The sequence below is a fragment of the Brienomyrus brachyistius genome, unplaced genomic scaffold, assembly GCF_023856365.1.
Source record: "Brienomyrus brachyistius isolate T26 unplaced genomic scaffold, BBRACH_0.4 scaffold78, whole genome shotgun sequence".
In the NCBI taxonomy this organism is placed as follows: Eukaryota; Metazoa; Chordata; class Actinopteri; order Osteoglossiformes; family Mormyridae; genus Brienomyrus; species Brienomyrus brachyistius.
In genome coordinates this window covers 646932-664199 of record NW_026042353.1, presented here as the reverse complement: position 1 = coordinate 664199, position 17268 = coordinate 646932, and the positions used below count along the sequence as shown (strand labels likewise).

The following is a 17268-nucleotide window of genomic DNA, read 5'->3' as shown; positions in this document are numbered from 1 at the left end:
TTGTGGCCTCAGATTGCCGGGACATGGCTCAGACCACGGCTTCCTAGCTCATCGGTCATGGCTCAGCTCGCTGCCTCCTAGCTCACAGGACGCGGCTCAGCTTGGGGCATCCCAGCTTGCGGAACGCGGCTCAGCTCGTGGCCTCTCAGCTCACGGCTTCCTAGCTCGCGACACGCAGCTCAGCCTGCGGCCTCCTCGCTCGCGCCACGCGGCTCAGCTCAGAGCCTCATTGCTCACGCCACGCGGCTCAGCTCGTGGTCTTCCAGCTCATGCCACGCAGCTCTGTTCACAGCCTCCTACCTCACGCCTTCCTCGAGTGATCTGATGCTGGAAAAAATTGCCCTCCAGAGATTGTATTATTTTATTTTAGCTGGGTATCTCGGAACAAAATTCTCTAAATATCGCTTTCTTAAAAAGGAGTCCGAGGAGTCTTTTATTTCGAGAAAATATTTATTAGTGTCCGATATTGACTGGGTCTGGCTACAGATGGCTGGAGAGGATGACAAATTGTTGGATGCTTTAGACTACGATTTCAGCAATGTTTGTGGCCTCAGCTTGCCGGGACATGGCTCAGACCACGGCTTCCTAGCTCATCGGTCATGGCTCAGCTCGCTGCCTCCTAGCTCACAGGACGCGGCTCAGCTTGGGGCATCCCAGCTTGCGGAACGCGGCTCAGCTCGTGGCCTCTCAGCTCACGGCTTCCTAGCTCGTGACACGCAGCTCAGCCTGCGGCCTCCTCGCTCGCGCCACGCGGCTCAGCTCAGAGCCTCATTGCTCACGCCACGCGGCTCAGCTCGTGGTCTTCCAGCTCGTGCCACGCAGCTCTGTTCACAGCCTCGTACCTCACGCCTTCCTCGAGTGATCTGATGGCGGAAAAAATTGCCCTCCAGAGATTGTATTTTTTATTTTAGCTGGGCTTCTAGGCACAAAATTCTCTAAATATCACTTTCTTAAAAAGGAGTCCGAGGAGTCTTTTATTTCGAGAAAATATTTATTAGTGTCCGATATTGACTGGGTCTGGCTACAGATGGCAGGAGAGGATGACAAATTGTTGGATGCTTTAGACTATGATTTCAGCAATGTTTGAGGCCTCTTAGCTTGCGGGACACGGCTCAGACCACGGCTTCCTAGCTCATCGGTCATGGCTCAGCTCGCTGCCTCCTAGCTCACAGGACGCGGCTCAGCTTGGGGCATCCCAGCTTGCGGAACGCGGCTCAGCTCGTGGCCTCTCAGCTCACGGCTTCCTAGCTCGCGACACGCAGCTCAGCCTGCGGCCTCCTCGCTCGCGCCACGCGGCTCAGCTCAGAGCCTCATTGCTCACGCCACGCGGCTCAGCTCGTGGTCTTCCAGCTCATGCCACGCAGCGCTGTTCACAGCCTCCTACCTCACGCCTTCCTCGAGTAATCTGATGCCGGAAAAAATTGCCCTCCAGAGATTGTATTATTTTATTTTAGCTGGGTTTCTAGGCACAAAATTCTCTAAATATCGCTTTCTTAACAAGGAGTCCGAGGAGTCTTTTATTTCGAGAAAATATTTAGTAGTGTCCGATATTGACTGGGTCTGGCTACAGATGGCAGGAGAGGATGACAAATTGTTGGATGCTTTAGACTACGATTTCAGCAATGTTTGAGGCGTCTTAGCTTGCGGGACAAGGCTCAGACCACGGCTTCCTAGCTCATCGGTCATGGCTCAGCTCGCTGCCTCCTAGCTCACAGGACGCGGCTCAGCTTGGGGCATCCCAGCTTGCGGAACGCGGCTCAGCTCGTGGCCTCTCAGCTCACGGCTTCCTAGCTCGCGACACGCAGCTCAGCCTGCGGCCTCCTCGCTCGCGCCACGTGGCTCAGCTCAGAGCCTCATTGCTCACGCCACGCGGCTCAGCTCGTGGTCTTCCAGCTCATGCCACGCAGCTCTGTTCACAGCCTCCTACCTCACGCCTTCCTCGAGTGATCTGATGGCGGAAAAAATTGCCCTCCAGAGATTGTATTATTTTATTTTAGCTGGGCTTCTAGGCACAAAATTCTCTAAATATCGCTTTCTTAAAAAGGAGTCCGAGGAGTCTTTTATTTCGAGAAAATATTTATTAGTGTCCGATATTGACTGGGTCTGGCTACAGATGGCAGGAGAGGATGACAAATTGTTGGAGGCTTTAGACTATGATTTCAGCAATGTTTGAGGCCTCTTAGCTTGCGGGACATGGCTCAGACCACGGCTTCCTAGCTCATCGGTCATGGCTCAGCTCGCTGCCTCCTAGCTCACAGGACGCGGCTCAGCTTGGGGCATCCCAGCTTGCGGAACGCGGCTCAGCTCGTGGCTTCTCAGCTCACGGCTTCCTAGCTCGCGACACGCAGCTCAGCCTGCGGCCTCCTCACTCGCGCCACGTGGCTCAGCTCAGAGCCTCATTGCTCACGCCACGCGGCTCAGCTCGTGGTCTTCCAGCTCATGCCACGCAGCTCTGTTCACAGCCTCCTACCTCACGCCTTCCTCGAGTGATCTGATGGCGGAAAAAATTGCCCTCCAGAGATTGTATTATTTTATTTTAGCTGGGCTTCTAGGCACAAAATTCTCTAAATATCGCTTTCTTAACAAGGAGTCCGAGGAGTCTTTTATTTCGAGAAAATATTTATTAGTGTCCGATATTGACTGGGTCTGGCTACAGATGGCAGGAGAGGATGACAAATTGTTGGAGGCTTTAGACTATGATTTCAGCAATGTTTGAGGCCTCTTAGCTTGCGGGACACGGCTCAGACCACGGCTTCCTAGCTCATCGGTCATGGCTCAGCTCGCTGCCTCCTAGCTCACAGAACGCGGCTCAGCTCGTGGCCTCTCAGCTCACGGCTTCCTAGCTCGCGACACGCAGCTCAGCCTGCGGCCTCCTCGCTCACGCCACGCAGCTCAGCTCAGCTCAGACCCTCATTGCTCACGCCACGCGGCTCAGCTCGTGGTCTTCCAGCTCATGCCATGCAGCTCTGTTCACAACCTCGTACCTCACGCCTTCCTCGAGTGATCTGATGGCGGAAAAAATTGCCCTCCAGAGATTGTATTATTTTATTTTAGCTGGGCTTCTAGGCACAAAATTCTCTAAATATCGCTTTCTTAAAAAGGAGTCCGAGGAGTCTTTTATTTCGAGAAAATATTTATTAGTGTCCGATATTGACTGGGTCTGGCTACAGATGGCAGGAGAGGATGACAAATTGTTGGAGGCTTTAGACTATGATTTCAGCAATGTTTGAGGCCTCTTAGCTTGCGGGACATGGCTCAGACCACGGCTTCCTAGCTCATCGGTCATGGCTCAGCTCGCTGCCTCCTAGCTCACAGGACGCGGCTCAGCTTGGGGCATCCCAGCTTGCGGAACGCGGCTCAGCTCGTGGCCTCTCAGCTCACGGCTTCCTAGCTCGCGACACGCAGCTCAGCCTGCGGCCTCCTCGCTCGCGCCACGCGGCTCAGCTCAGAGCCTCATTGCTCACGCCACGCGGCTCAGCTCGTGGTCTTCCAGCTCATCCCACGCAGCTCTGTTCACAGCCTCCTACCTCACGCCTTCCTCGAGTGATCTGATGGCGGAAAAAATTTCCCTCCAGAGATTGTATTATTTTATTTTAGCTGGGCTTCTAGGCACAAAATTCTCTAAATATCGCTTTCTTAAAAAGGAGTCCGAGGAGTCTTATTTCGAGAAAATATTTATTAGTGTCCGATATTGACTGGGTCTGGCTACAGATGGCAGGAGAGGATGACAAATTGTTGGAGGCTTTAGACTATGATTTCAGCAATGTTTGAGGCCTCTTAGCTTGCGGGACATGGCTCAGACCACGGCTTCCTAGCTCATCGGTCATGGCTCAGCTCGCTGCCTCCTAGCTCACAGGACGCGGCTCAGCTTGGGGCATCCCAGCTTGCGGAACGCGGCTCAGCTCGTGGCCTCTCAGCTCACGGCTTCCTAGCTCGCGACACGCAGCTCAGCCTGCGGCCTCCTCGCTCGCGCCACGTGGCTCAGCTCAGAGCCTCATTGCTCACGCCACGCGGCTCAGCTCGTGGTCTTCCAGCTCATGCCACGCAGCTCTGTTCACAGCCTCCTACCTCACGCCTTCCTCGAGTGATCTGATGGCGGAAAAAATTGCCCTCCAGAGATTGTATTATTTTATTTTAGCTGGGCTTCTAGGCACAAAATTCTCTAAATATCGCTTTCTTAACAAGGAGTCCGAGGAGTCTTTTATTTCGAGAAAATATTTATTAGTGTCCGATATTGACTGGGTCTGGCTACAGATGGCAGGAGAGGATGACAAATTGTTGGAGGCTTTAGACTATGATTTCAGCAATGTTTGAGGCCTCTTAGCTTGCGGGACACGGCTCAGACCACGGCTTCCTAGCTCATCGGTCATGGCTCAGCTCGCTGCCTCCTAGCTCACAGAACGCGGCTCAGCTCGTGGCCTCTCAGCTCACGGCTTCCTAGCTCGCGACACGCAGCTCAGCCTGCGGCCTCCTCGCTCATGCCACGCAGCTCAGCTCAGCTCAGACCCTCATTGCTCACGCCACGCGGCTCAGCTCGTGGTCTTCCAGCTCATGCCATGCAGCTCTGTTCACAACCTCGTACCTCACGCCTTCCTCGAGTGATCTGATGGCGGAAAAAATTGCCCTCCAGAGATTGTATTATTTTATTTTAGCTGGGCTTCTAGGCACAAAATTCTCTAAATATCGCTTTCTTAAAAAGGAGTCCGAGGAGTCTTTTATTTCGAGAAAATATTTATTAGTGTCCGATATTGACTGGGTCTGGCTACAGATGGCAGGAGAGGATGACAAATTGTTGGAGGCTTTAGACTATGATTTCAGCAATGTTTGAGGCCTCTTAGCTTGCGGGACATGGCTCAGACCACGGCTTCCTAGCTCATCGGTCATGGCTCAGCTCGCTGCCTCCTAGCTCACAGGACGCGGCTCAGCTTGGGGCATCCCAGCTTGCGGAACGCGGCTCAGCTCGTGGCCTCTCAGCTCACGGCTTCCTAGCTCGCGACACGCAGCTCAGCCTGCGGCCTCCTCGCTCGCGCCACGCGGCTCAGCTCAGAGCCTCATTGCTCACGCCACGCGGCTCAGCTCGTGGTCTTCCAGCTCATCCCACGCAGCTCTGTTCACAGCCTCCTACCTCACGCCTTCCTCGAGTGATCTGATGGCGGAAAAAATTTCCCTCCAGAGATTGTATTATTTTATTTTAGCTGGGCTTCTAGGCACAAAATTCTCTAAATATCGCTTTCTTAAAAAGGAGTCCGAGGAGTCTTATTTCGAGAAAATATTTATTAGTGTCTGAGTCTGACTTGGTCTCACTCCAGAAGGCAGGAGAGGATGACAAATTGTTGGTTATATTAAAGCTATATTTATTATTTAATCATATTTGGCATTTTAATTTCATTAAATGGATGTTCTTTGTATTAGATGTTTTCTATGTGAGAAATAAATTTCATTTTGTTGTTTTATCATAGTTTTTTTATTCTTTTAATTTAGAGTCCAAAGCTCGTAGTGCTATGGAACCTTATTGTTTTTCGTAGGATTTGTTTTTATTTTTCTTCCCTAAATCTGAATGGGCAGCCTAAACTGTAAGACCTTGGCCGACCAAATTCGGCAGGAAGATGTCAATTCCTACCCACTATTCAGACTGTCCGACCCAAGTCTGTCAGCCAGATGAGCCCAACACGTTTTGGTTGATATCTCCTGTCCTGTTAGTCCTACAATCGAAATTCCGATACAGACAGCCTTGCCCTACCAACTTGCCATTTGGACTATGAAGCCCCACCTACTTAGATTTTTTGCTAATTTGCATAATTTGGAAATCCTACTTCTGCCTTAAAGTCTGACCAAATCAGACAAATGAGGTGTCAAACTGATCAGTCCTCTGAGCTGATGAACATATATAAAAAAGCATGATATTTCTGTATGATACGGCCATCAGCCATGACCAAATTTGAAATGCTAACCCCATGTTCCATTCTGGGGACACCAAACAAAGCGGGCTGCATTTAGTCAATAGGGGGCGCTACAAATGCCTACTTCCAATATCTCCTGAACTGCTTTGCCTATCCAAAGGAAATTTGGCACATGTGTACTATGGCCAAACCTGAGGTCAGACCCGTAATATGACAGTCATAAGTCATACAATGGTGGCCATAATTAGCCAATGAAAATCAAGCATGCATTTCACAGGCCTAGCAATCACCAATCTCAACTAAATCTGGATGATCCATGTGACTACAGACCCTGACCTCACCCTGGTAAGAGCACCATAGTCTGCCAGATGAGAGCGCTACAGCAACAACTTTTGCCGTTTCTGCCTATTTCTCCAGAACTGTCAAGCGTACAGTTGACATTTATTGCCAAGCCAATTCAGTATGTCAAGCCAAATCAAACAACATGTAGAACTTAGTTCTCCATATTTGCACTTTTGCATGATTTAGGTAGGTCTGATAACAGGACTTTTCGTTAACCTCCTAGAATTTTCATCCAACCTACATGAATCTGGTATCATTCAAATCAGGAGACCGTCCTCATAAATAATTACTCAAAAAATCCTAAAGTTTCTGTAAAGTACGGCAACCAGCCATACTCACACCATACAGGTGGCACGCCCATTTCAATCAGACAGCTGTATCTCAGGCCTGTCTCAGCCAATCACTACCAAACTTGAATAAATCCTGTTAGGACAGTAGTGGGGGTAGGCCCTCCAAATCTGGTGCCAAACGGTCAAACGGGGGTGGCACAGCAATTTAACATGTGTCTCTAAACCTGCAAAATCAGTGAAACTGACATTTTCCTCATTCTGTTCTACTGACATATTAATAGTCAAAATCCTTTGTACTGCAAGTTCTGTGAGTCCTGCCAAATCAAGATATATGTACTGTCCAATGACAGTGATTTGCATCCCGTCATGATGTTTAAAAACTCAATAAATGCCATATTCCTACAATGTACACCCCAGCTAGGTCATTCTGGTCTCAGGTCAATTATGACACTGCCCTTATGGATGATTCATAAAAATAACTTGACCTGCCTGTACAGTATGGCCACCAGCCACAACCAACCCTGCACCATTTCCATACTCATTTCAATCAGGTGTCTTTATCTCAGGCATGCTTCAACCAATCCTCACCAAATTTGACCGACTAATGTAGCACGAGACCACAAACAGACCCTCCATGTTTGGTGCCAATCGGTCAAACAGAGGCGCTAAGGCCACTGTCTATAAATGTCTAACACCCACCATAGCAAATTCAGCTGAAATGTCCTTATTTCTCATAGAACCTTCAATGATACTTCAGGCTGTGTACACTGCAGCAATTGGAATTTTTAAATAAATTGGCCAGCAGGTGGAGTCAGTGCACCATTTATAAAATTCAATTCAATACTATCAGCCGTCCTCTTGTCTAAATGAACAGCCTAGAACAGGATACAGCATGATATTACTGCTGTTACATGCAGCAGTCCCGCAACTCAGCACTTTGTTAATAATATACAACACAGCCTATGTTTACACAAGCAGTATAAACAAAGCAACCCTGTAAGATGTAGACTTATCAGACCAGGTATGAAGGTGCCTAAATCTACCAACTAGTCAGACCATCAGACGCCTAACCATGCATTCAGTCAAGCTCAGGCACTCCACCACTGGGTTCTACATTCTGTCCTACATTTGCTGATCTTTTAGACCAACACTCAACAATCTCCATCCTCATTTCTACCTACTATTCAGACTATCTGACCCAAACAAGTCCTGTTCTGTCGGACATCTGCTGACCTATAGTTCTGTTTGACTTTCTAGTACGCTCCTCTACTGTTTGTCCTACCAAGACGACCATCTTACGCTTTGGACCCGTTCCTTACAGCCTGCAGTTATATTTTGATTTGTGTTTTTACTATCATTCTTTATATTAGGTCTTGACAATCAGTAGGTTAAGATATGCATTGTTGTCATGACCTCGAGAGGTTCTGGCATGGGGGCGAGGGATTTATTAACAAAAACCAAAAACACGGAGAACACTACAAAACAAAAAGGACCACTAAAGTAACTAAGAGAACAAAATGATCTACAAAGTGAAACTAGCTGCACAGGAACAGGCAGGGATTAAAAACATCAGAAACCACTGGCAGAAAGAACATCAGCAGCACCAAGAACAATAGCAACAGCAAGAACATCAGCAGCACCAAGAACATCAGCAGCACCAAGAACATCAGCAGCACCAAGAACATCAGTAAGAACATCAACATCAGCAAGAACATCATCAGCAGCAAAGAACATCACCAAGAAGATTAGCAGCAGCAAGAACATCAGCAGCAACAAAGAACATCAGCAGCAGCAAAAACATCTGCAGTAGCAAAGAACATCAGCAAGAAAATCAGCAGCAGCAAGAACATCAGCAGCAACAAGAACATCCGCAGCAGCAAAGAACATCATCAGCAGCAAATAACATCAGCAAGAAGATCAGCAGTAGCAAATAACATCAGCACAGAACATCCGCAGCAACAAAGAACATCAGCAAGAAGATCAGCAGCAGCAAATAACATCAGCACAGAACATCAGCAGCAACAAAGAACATCAGCAAGAAAATCAACAGCAGCAAGAACATCCGCAGCAGCAAATAACATCAGTAAGATCAACAGCAGCAAATAACATCAGCACAGAACATGAGCAGCAGCAAAGAACATCAGCAAGAACATCAGCAGCAGCAAGAACATCAGCAGCAGCAAGAACATCAGCAGCAACAACAAATATATTAGTGATTTTATTTTTTATCATCTTATTTTTTATCTTTATATTTTTTATCATTTTTTTTTCTCTTAGCTTATTTGAATTATTTTAATTTATTTCATATTATCATTCTTCTTATCAGGTCTTTCCTTTTTGATTAATAAAAATATGGGAGGAATCCACTGAAATATAGGGACAGCAAGTCCATGCACACAATGTTGGGGTCGGTAAGGATCCCGTGATATTGCAGCTGCAAAGTAAAATCACTAGATACTAAAACGCGGCAGCGGAGCCCCAGACATTCACCATGTCCAACTGAACTTTTCTAAGACAAAGCAGAACATTTGGTACTCAATCAGACGAAATACGCCAAAGATACAACTTCGTTTGTCTTCATTGGCTCCATATATATAGGCGCTTGCAACATGATTAGTTTAATGAAACAGCACCTACCGGCATTCGATCCCTCGATGGTCAGCATGCCAAACTCACCCGCTGATCCTAATGTCTTCTGTTTGAGTCCAATGTCCCGATCCAGTCATGGATATAGCCCACAGCACAGCTCACATACTTTTTCCATCTTCATCCGATCCGTTCAAAACTAAGAAGTCTGGTATTCAGTTAGCCCAAATGCTCCAATGATACACCGTACCTTGTCTCTCTTCACTGGCTCTCTGTAGATGCTGGCACCAAGTTCAGAGTAATGGAATAGCACCTAACTATAAGTACTTCCACCCACCTACTGTACGTCCTGTCCCTCTGTGGCCAGAGGACAGAGTGACGTAGAAGTTCTAGAACTGCGTCAACACAGCTGCCCGTCATATCGCGATTAAACCCGATAGCCAATGAGAAACGGGATTACGTAAGTACAGGGTAAACTTGCAAAACAAACACGTTTCACCGCCCTTTCAAATAAAAACGGAAATGCGGTCCACATGTAAGTTTATTTTACCACTGCTTTGACCACGCAATTATTAGCTAAATATAAACATGGGTCGCTTAGAGATTTACAAAAAAGCTGTAGTAACTGGTAAAAGTAATTTTCGTAGCAGCAGCTAGTCGCCTTACTAATCGTTACCTCCCACTTATTTTCATCTATTTACTATTTTGCATAAAAAGAGAGATCGGAATCATTTGAAACTAAGCATCCAATCAGAATCCCCCGGTCCCACTCTGTGTTCCGGTGTCTTGTATTTCCTAAGTCCCGTATTTCTTTAGATTGAAGGTAACATCCCTACTAATAGTAATTGTTCTGTTATCATTGTATTACATTGAATTAATTAGAATATATTAGCTGTGAAAGTTTATTCCTTTGCTCTTTAGACGTCTAATTCAAAACAATGCGCCTGCGAATAGGTCCTTGTTTAATGATGTCATGGGTAGGAGCTCAAATTGTTGTAGTCACGACGTAGGGACTCGAGTTGTCCGTCTTTTACAGCTTGTTAGTCTTTGAAGGGATTATTTGTATCGTAGCGCCGGCTGGGCGCATGTCCCAGCATGCCTCGCATGCAAGTTGTAAGTAGCCCTTGTTTTGTCGTTATTGTTAATGTTACTGGTTACATTTCCTTAATGTTGCGCTTGTGTGTTGCATCCTCGTGTGTAATTAATTTACGTAAATCTTCCAGCACGCGTCTTACAGTTCGGTGTCTGGCAACCTTATGTTTCGTGTATGTAATTGATTGGATGCGCTTTGCTTGTCTGATATGGTTCTTTTCAGGGCGACTAATGTAGAGCGTTTTCTCTCCGCCCGGCGAGTCTCCGTGGTTCTTTCTGCTTCTGCATTGCATCGGTACCCCCGACGCTGCATTATGTAATTTCAACTGCACGGTGTATTTTTATTAATAAGCGCCTTCTGAGTATCTGCAATATTGTTTATTTAGTACGAATGCTTTTTTGTAAAGATACTAAATATCGTGGTTAGCAAGCTAAATTTTTTACACTAATGGTGCCTTGATTGTTGCTGCCTACCATTTTATATACATTGTATGCTAATTTCTCAGTATTGCCCTTCAACTGGTGCCAGTAAAGGAGTCAATTCAGACCTTTTCAACGTGGTTCTTGCAGAGGAGTTTAATCTGACTGTCGACTCCAGCAAGGCACTGGATGTAAATCTTTTAAAAATGTATATATCTATGCCGCTGAAATGAGCCTTGCATATTGCAAGTTGAACCGAAATCATCTGAATCGAATTTCAATTTGGTATTTGTAAAGCTGGCCTATCCAGCCATTCAAAAGGTTAAACTTCTTAATTAACTTTATGCAGTGGTGTAAAATTCAGCTTTGCACATAAATTAACTTACATTAATTAATTAAGCTACATATCACCCATTTATGTTTCCTAGCTTTTCCAGCACTGGAATGAAAATGATGCAAAACTTAATTAAAGCAGATGTTCAGTGAACAGCTGTTGCCATCCCACCAGCAGGGGGCAGGGCTGCCCCTCATCATATCAAGCAATGCAGTGTGAGGCTTCCTATGCAGCTTGCGTGCTCCCTCCCTCTCCCCCTTGGCTTTGTTCAGCCATTTACTTTGTGTTTCTGTGGCTGTGTGTTTTGCTTCTTTCAGCTGGTTTTAGGATCTAAACTGGTCAAAGACCATGGTATGGCTGCTTAAGAAAGCTCACCAAAGCCTACTCTTTATGTGGAGGCTGAAGAAATTTGGCATGTTGCTGACAGTCCTAGGCAGCTTCTACAGGTGCACAGTGGAGAGCATATTAATCTGCTGCATAGCTGCGTGCTTTGGCAGCTGCGCTGGACAGGACAGACAGGCACTGCAGTGGGTGATCATGTTAGCTCAGAAAATCACAGGGTTAGGTCTCCCTTCACTGCAGGACATCTGTGACAGGAGAATCTGCAGATGGGCCAGCAGCATTGTCAGCAGTCTCACCCACCTCACCCAACTAATCGTCACTCTCATGAAACCTGTACAGGAGTGTTAATACCACAACACCCAGACTCCAGAACAGTCTGTACCCCCAGGCCAACAGAAGGATCAAGGACTGCCACCCTCTGCCAGCTGTGCCCCCACCCCAGGCACCATGGCAATGATCACCCAGCTTGCAGCACTCTGCACCTTACATGCATTTGTTGGAGTTTGTGTTAAGCAAATAAATGCCTTTTTCTTAAACCAATCACTGTTTTGTGTTCATTCAGAAAAGACAGAAGGCAGCATACTATCCAAAGAAGCCCCACAGCCATCAGGTAGATTTATGTTCGTTGTTGAACTACTTCACTTAGACTGATGGGATTTGGTGTGATATGAGGCTAACTGAGACTGATTAAATTACCAGTATCACCCAGCACCAAGACATCCCAGTTTGCTGTTTTGAGCACTTTAAATCATGCATAAGATGTTGCTTATTGGCCATAACTGATCACAGAAACATCATATACTTTGATGTGAGTTAATGTGTAGCCAAACAGTTTTCCAGCAAGCTCACACAATCATTTTTATTGCATAATTATTTTTATATTTGTTTTGAAGAATAAAATATAGTTATTCCATTACAATTGATGACCCCAGCTGGAGAATAGACTACAGGTCCCCAGTCACAAAAATAAAGAATAATGTCCTAGAAACACAGAATTTTTCTAGGCTGTAATCATTAGTAGCGCTGACAGAAACAAATGGTACAAATAAAATATGCACTTAAATTTCCTTTGTTATTTTGTTATTATTTGTTATTTTTAATCCATTGAAATAAAATAGATAATTAACATAACTGGGCTTTTTTGTGCTTTCCAAACTTTTAGACTCATATTCATTGTGAATATTTCAGATCTTTTTGATATTATGTTAGAGAAATATGTACTTTTTTTATTGTCATTTTGATAGACGCTTGGAAATAACACCCTGCAGCACCTTGATCTTAATTTAGCAATAACACTTCTTAAGAACTGTCGCTTGAAAATTTCCACCCCCATACATGGCGATAAACAATGTTGAATGTTATTTGCATATCCTGTTTGTGTACCTCAATAAAAGATACTGCGAGGGGAGTTCCTCTTTCGAAGTTGGCTGAGTTCGACTGAGAGGCTGACACCATATATTGTTAGGTGGTACCTTGGGCGGAGCTTAATTCTCCGCTTCTGACGTCATAAGAGGAAGTGGATTATCCTTGATGCTGATTGGTCGAGGGTTTATGCCCATATATGGTATCAATACATGCTTATGCCACGTGTTGCCGATAGGGGGGGTTTGGGAGATTAAACTTTAATAGAATAAAAATACATTACATGTTTTTTAATTACGTTTTTAAGGAATAATAAAACATAGAGCAGGATAATGGCAAGCTAGCGCATACACATTCAGCGGGGGCGTCCGTCCGGCCCTGTGTTGTTAGTAAGCACCGCGGCGTATTTTAAAAGAAAGCACCCAAATGTTTTAAAAGAAGAAAGCACCAAGTGTGTTAAAGAAGAAAACCCTTAGGGTTATTTTAAAAGAAAAAGCAGGGGTGAATTTAAACAAACATGCCCAAAAGAAGCAGCAGAAGAGCAAATGTAAACAAGCGAAACCAACAAACATACACCCCGCCGTTTTAAAAGAAGAATACACTCATTACATTTAACCAACACAAAAGACTTTAGTTATATTTACCAGGTTGAAGAAAGCATGCAAGCGGCAAACTTCTAGAAGAAATAAGACGAAACGATCCCGGAGCACTGCCACATGCGACTACTCTGTTTGAACAACGCGGGGCGGAATGGCCGATCGCTAGTCCGGCGCTTGGCGCATGCGCACCCACGCCGCCTCCCCTTTCAAAATGGCGACGCCGGCGGAGCGCCTGTTTTAGCAAATTAAACCCCTATAACCGTGAAGCAGCTGTCAAATGGCTACCAGCGGAAATTGTTGTCGTGATGCGAACCGTTGGCCTGGATTGTGAGAAGCATGCCGCCATTCTGGCAGAATGCACACTAATTCTATATTTCATATGCTTATTTGTAAATAGTGTAAAATAATCTATTTCTAATTTAAATAAAAGTCGATCTCTAACACAACACCCCCGGATTGCTACATTTAGCTAAATTTATCTACGTATGGTTAATCAAAAGGTATAAACAGAACTTGAAAAGATGTATGACAACACATGCTGATCTTTTATTTCAAATAAGCCTCTTTAACCTCATCGTTTTTAAGCAATGAAACTCTTTTCGGCTAATGTGTTATTTAAAATAAAACATCTTAAGCATTTCGACAACAAGAATCAAGGAATAACGCTGGCGATCCTTGTTAAAATAACTCTCCATGTCGCGCTTGTGCGGGCAGCCACGACACCCACACACCACTGTCTTTTATTGAAAACAGCTGAGGCAAGTCGTTTTCGGAACTGTAAAGTGTGTATACAATAAGTAAACGTGTGTAAAAGAAGTATAAAATGTGTTATAAAGCACATAGCCAACATTAATTAATAAAGAATTTAAGCATAATACCCCATACGTACCATGGCCTATAGCCGGTAGAAAGAGAGCTATCCTACGGCCTACAAGATAAAAGCATATGGCCCCAAATTGGAATCAGTAGTCTTTAAAAGAATAAAATACATTATATGAATTTATCAATGCGACATTTTAAATACGTTTTAAGGCATAATAATTTTAAGGGGTCACCGGATGCGTCGAGCTTTTCTAGCTAGAGAGGAAAGAGAGTCGGGCAGTTTTGAATGGTAAAAGCAGTAGTTGTGTATTGTTAACGGTTTATTTTTAACAAAATGTCCTATTTTATAACGATAAAAACACAGCAATCCTGTTTTATGGGGATTTATGCGTATTGCATGTCTAGACATGTCGATCAGCTAATGGCCGCGGCAGTGAGCGATAAGCCTATGAGAAGGACGCGTCAATTGACAAATTGTTGCAGAGTGCGTGTAACATCTCGTTTAACCGCTGGTCCTGAGTGTGACAAGCAGACAGACAGCATTCACGCACCGACAGAAAGCACATTACGTGTATTTGTTAATATGTTTTATTCGTAAATAGTATAAAATAATATATGTCTAATTGAAATAAAAGTCGATGTCTAACACCACCGATCTGGGACTCTAGCATACCCCCGGGCGCCCCGCTGTGTCTAACACCACAGCTCTGGGACTCTAGCATAGCCCCGGACGCCCCGCTGAGGGCCTGGGGGGCTGGATGAAGTATCTAACTTCAATGGCTTAATCAGTAGGGTAAAGTGCCGTAACTTAAACGGGGGTATGACAAATTAGTATAAAGTTTAAGCCAATAAGATTTAATTAATAAAATAATTTAGTTGTATTTTGTTAGCTTATTTTCAATAAAACACACCCCAGCGCATTATTAATTAATAGATACCGTTACTAGTGAGATGCATTTAGGGACGTACAGCAAAATCATTTTAAAAGCTTTGGTAGACTAACACCGTAGTTATTTTAAGAGGTGGAAAAACATTTAATTTGCGTATTAAAGGGGGGGGGGGGGGGGGGGGGTGCGCTGGTCTGTAGGAACAAACGAGCAGGGATATTGAATTCATGAGACAACTAGCATTTACGGTTTGACATGCAATACTTGACAATATCGTTAGACAGGGGGGTAGCTTATCAGAACAGCAGATGGCAGGTAGGAAAGGACGAAATAACCCCATTTAACCACATCGTTTTTAAGCAATGAAACTCTTCTCGGCCAATTTGTTATTTAAAATAAAACAGCTTAAGCATCTCAACAGCATGAATCAAGGAATAACGCTGTCGGACCATTGTTAAAATAACTCTCCATGCCGAGCTTGTTCGTGCCGCCATGATGTCCACACAACACTGTCTTTTATTGAAAACAGCAAATCATTATCGATCCTTTAAAGGATACCCACAATAAGTATAAATGGGTTATAATGAACATAGCCAACGTTAATTAATAAAGAATTTAAGCATACGTACCCAGAGGCCTATAGATGTTAGAATTGGTCCTCTCCTAAGACACACAAGATAAAACCATATGGCACCAAAGGTATACTCATCCGGCCGAAAGCACATTACATCTATTTGTTAATCTGCTTTATTCGTAAATAGTAATAAATAATATATGTCTAATTGAAATAAAGACGCGATCTAACGGAGCAGCAATTTAAACAGGCGTATGACAAATTAGTATAAAGTTTTAAGCCAATAAGATTTAATTAATAAAATAATTTAGTTGTATTTTGTTAGTTTTATTTTCAATAAATACACACTACGCATTATTAATTTATTAGATACCGGGCCTAGTTAGGGGCATTTAGCTACGTACTTCAAAAACATTTAAAAAAACTTTGTTAGACTAAGACCGTAGTTATTTTAAGAGATGGAAAAACATTTAATCATGGTTATTAAAGGGTGTGTGGAATGCGCAGGGTTGTAGGAACAATTGTCGCTGGACCAAGAATTCATGCATCTACCTTTGCAATGCAACTACCTTTTTCTCGGGTCGACAGGCAATACTTGACAGTGTCGTTAGATCAACAGAACAGCAGGATGTTGTGTAGGAACGGCTGAAATTTAGGCAGCAACAAATTCTTTCGTTATAGCGTTATTTTAAATTTGTATGGGTGTGGTATATATGCCATTTATGCAAGGAGTTGGAATTAAACAACAGGGTATCCGACTGACTCCACAAACAGCCGTACCACTAATGGGCTAAACAAAGAATAAAAACCATTAATTACACATGCTTACGTATAAAATATATAAAAGTTTAAGGAATAAAGCACACGACACCCCTACTAATGTCGTAAACAAGGAGGCCCCCGAACACGCCCACTCCTAAGTATCAACCCTATATTAGGGGACGCCTATCACCAAAATACTGAAAACTTGGAACGATTTCGACGATCAGCTCACGACAAAGATGGAAACACCAAACTGGAGGTATGATAAATTTCTTTCGCCATACTTTAAAATTGGTTGATTTGTAGCTGTTGTGAAAGCCTTAGCGATTACTTTTGACCAAGAATTTTCTGTGTTATCAAGGGAATTGAGGGAGATGTGCATGGACGGTAAAGCAGAGGACTGGATTAACGGTAAGTTAATATCAATGATAAGCATATCAATGGGTTTTACTGTTTTAAATTGGGGGAAAGACAGAATGTTTATATCCACACAGGTCCAGGCATTGGAGGCCTGACAGATGAAGAAGTGCGCTGTCATGTGGAGGCTGTGGTCCAACGAGGGTTTATTGCGGGTGCGACGACATCGAGAGACGTCGATGATCGACGAAAGCGGCAGCTGTACTGCATAAAATTCATCACGGCCATGATCGCATGGTTAACGGACACGATTATAGATGATGATTGTATGGCGTGTGCACACCATTGTACGGTCCTACGGTGGCACGCCTGCTACAACGGACCCGAGCCGTATTATTTTATATATAATTTTGAAAGGGTTGCAAAAAGGCTATATACACCATGGCTGCTTGATGTTATATTGAACGGTATCAAGGCATTTAACCCGAATCCACCGCCTGCCTCCATTGTTCAAAGGGTTATTGAGGCGATCTTGAACGAGTTGAAAAATGTGGCGGATGTACGCAGCAAGTTGGACGAATTGGTTCGTGATTTTATAG

The 17268-nt window shown here is 44.4% G+C and overlaps 1 long non-coding RNA gene across 1 annotated transcript; it reads left to right on the top strand.

The window, feature by feature from the left end:
- Nucleotides 1-5315: 5315 nt before the first annotated feature.
- On the top strand, nt 5316-11846 carry LOC125726841 (uncharacterized). Its single transcript, XR_007388443.1, has 2 exons — nt 5316-10505; nt 11059-11846. It is a non-coding gene; the product is annotated as an uncharacterized LOC125726841 (long non-coding RNA).
- Nucleotides 11847-17268: the final 5422 nt, after the last annotated feature.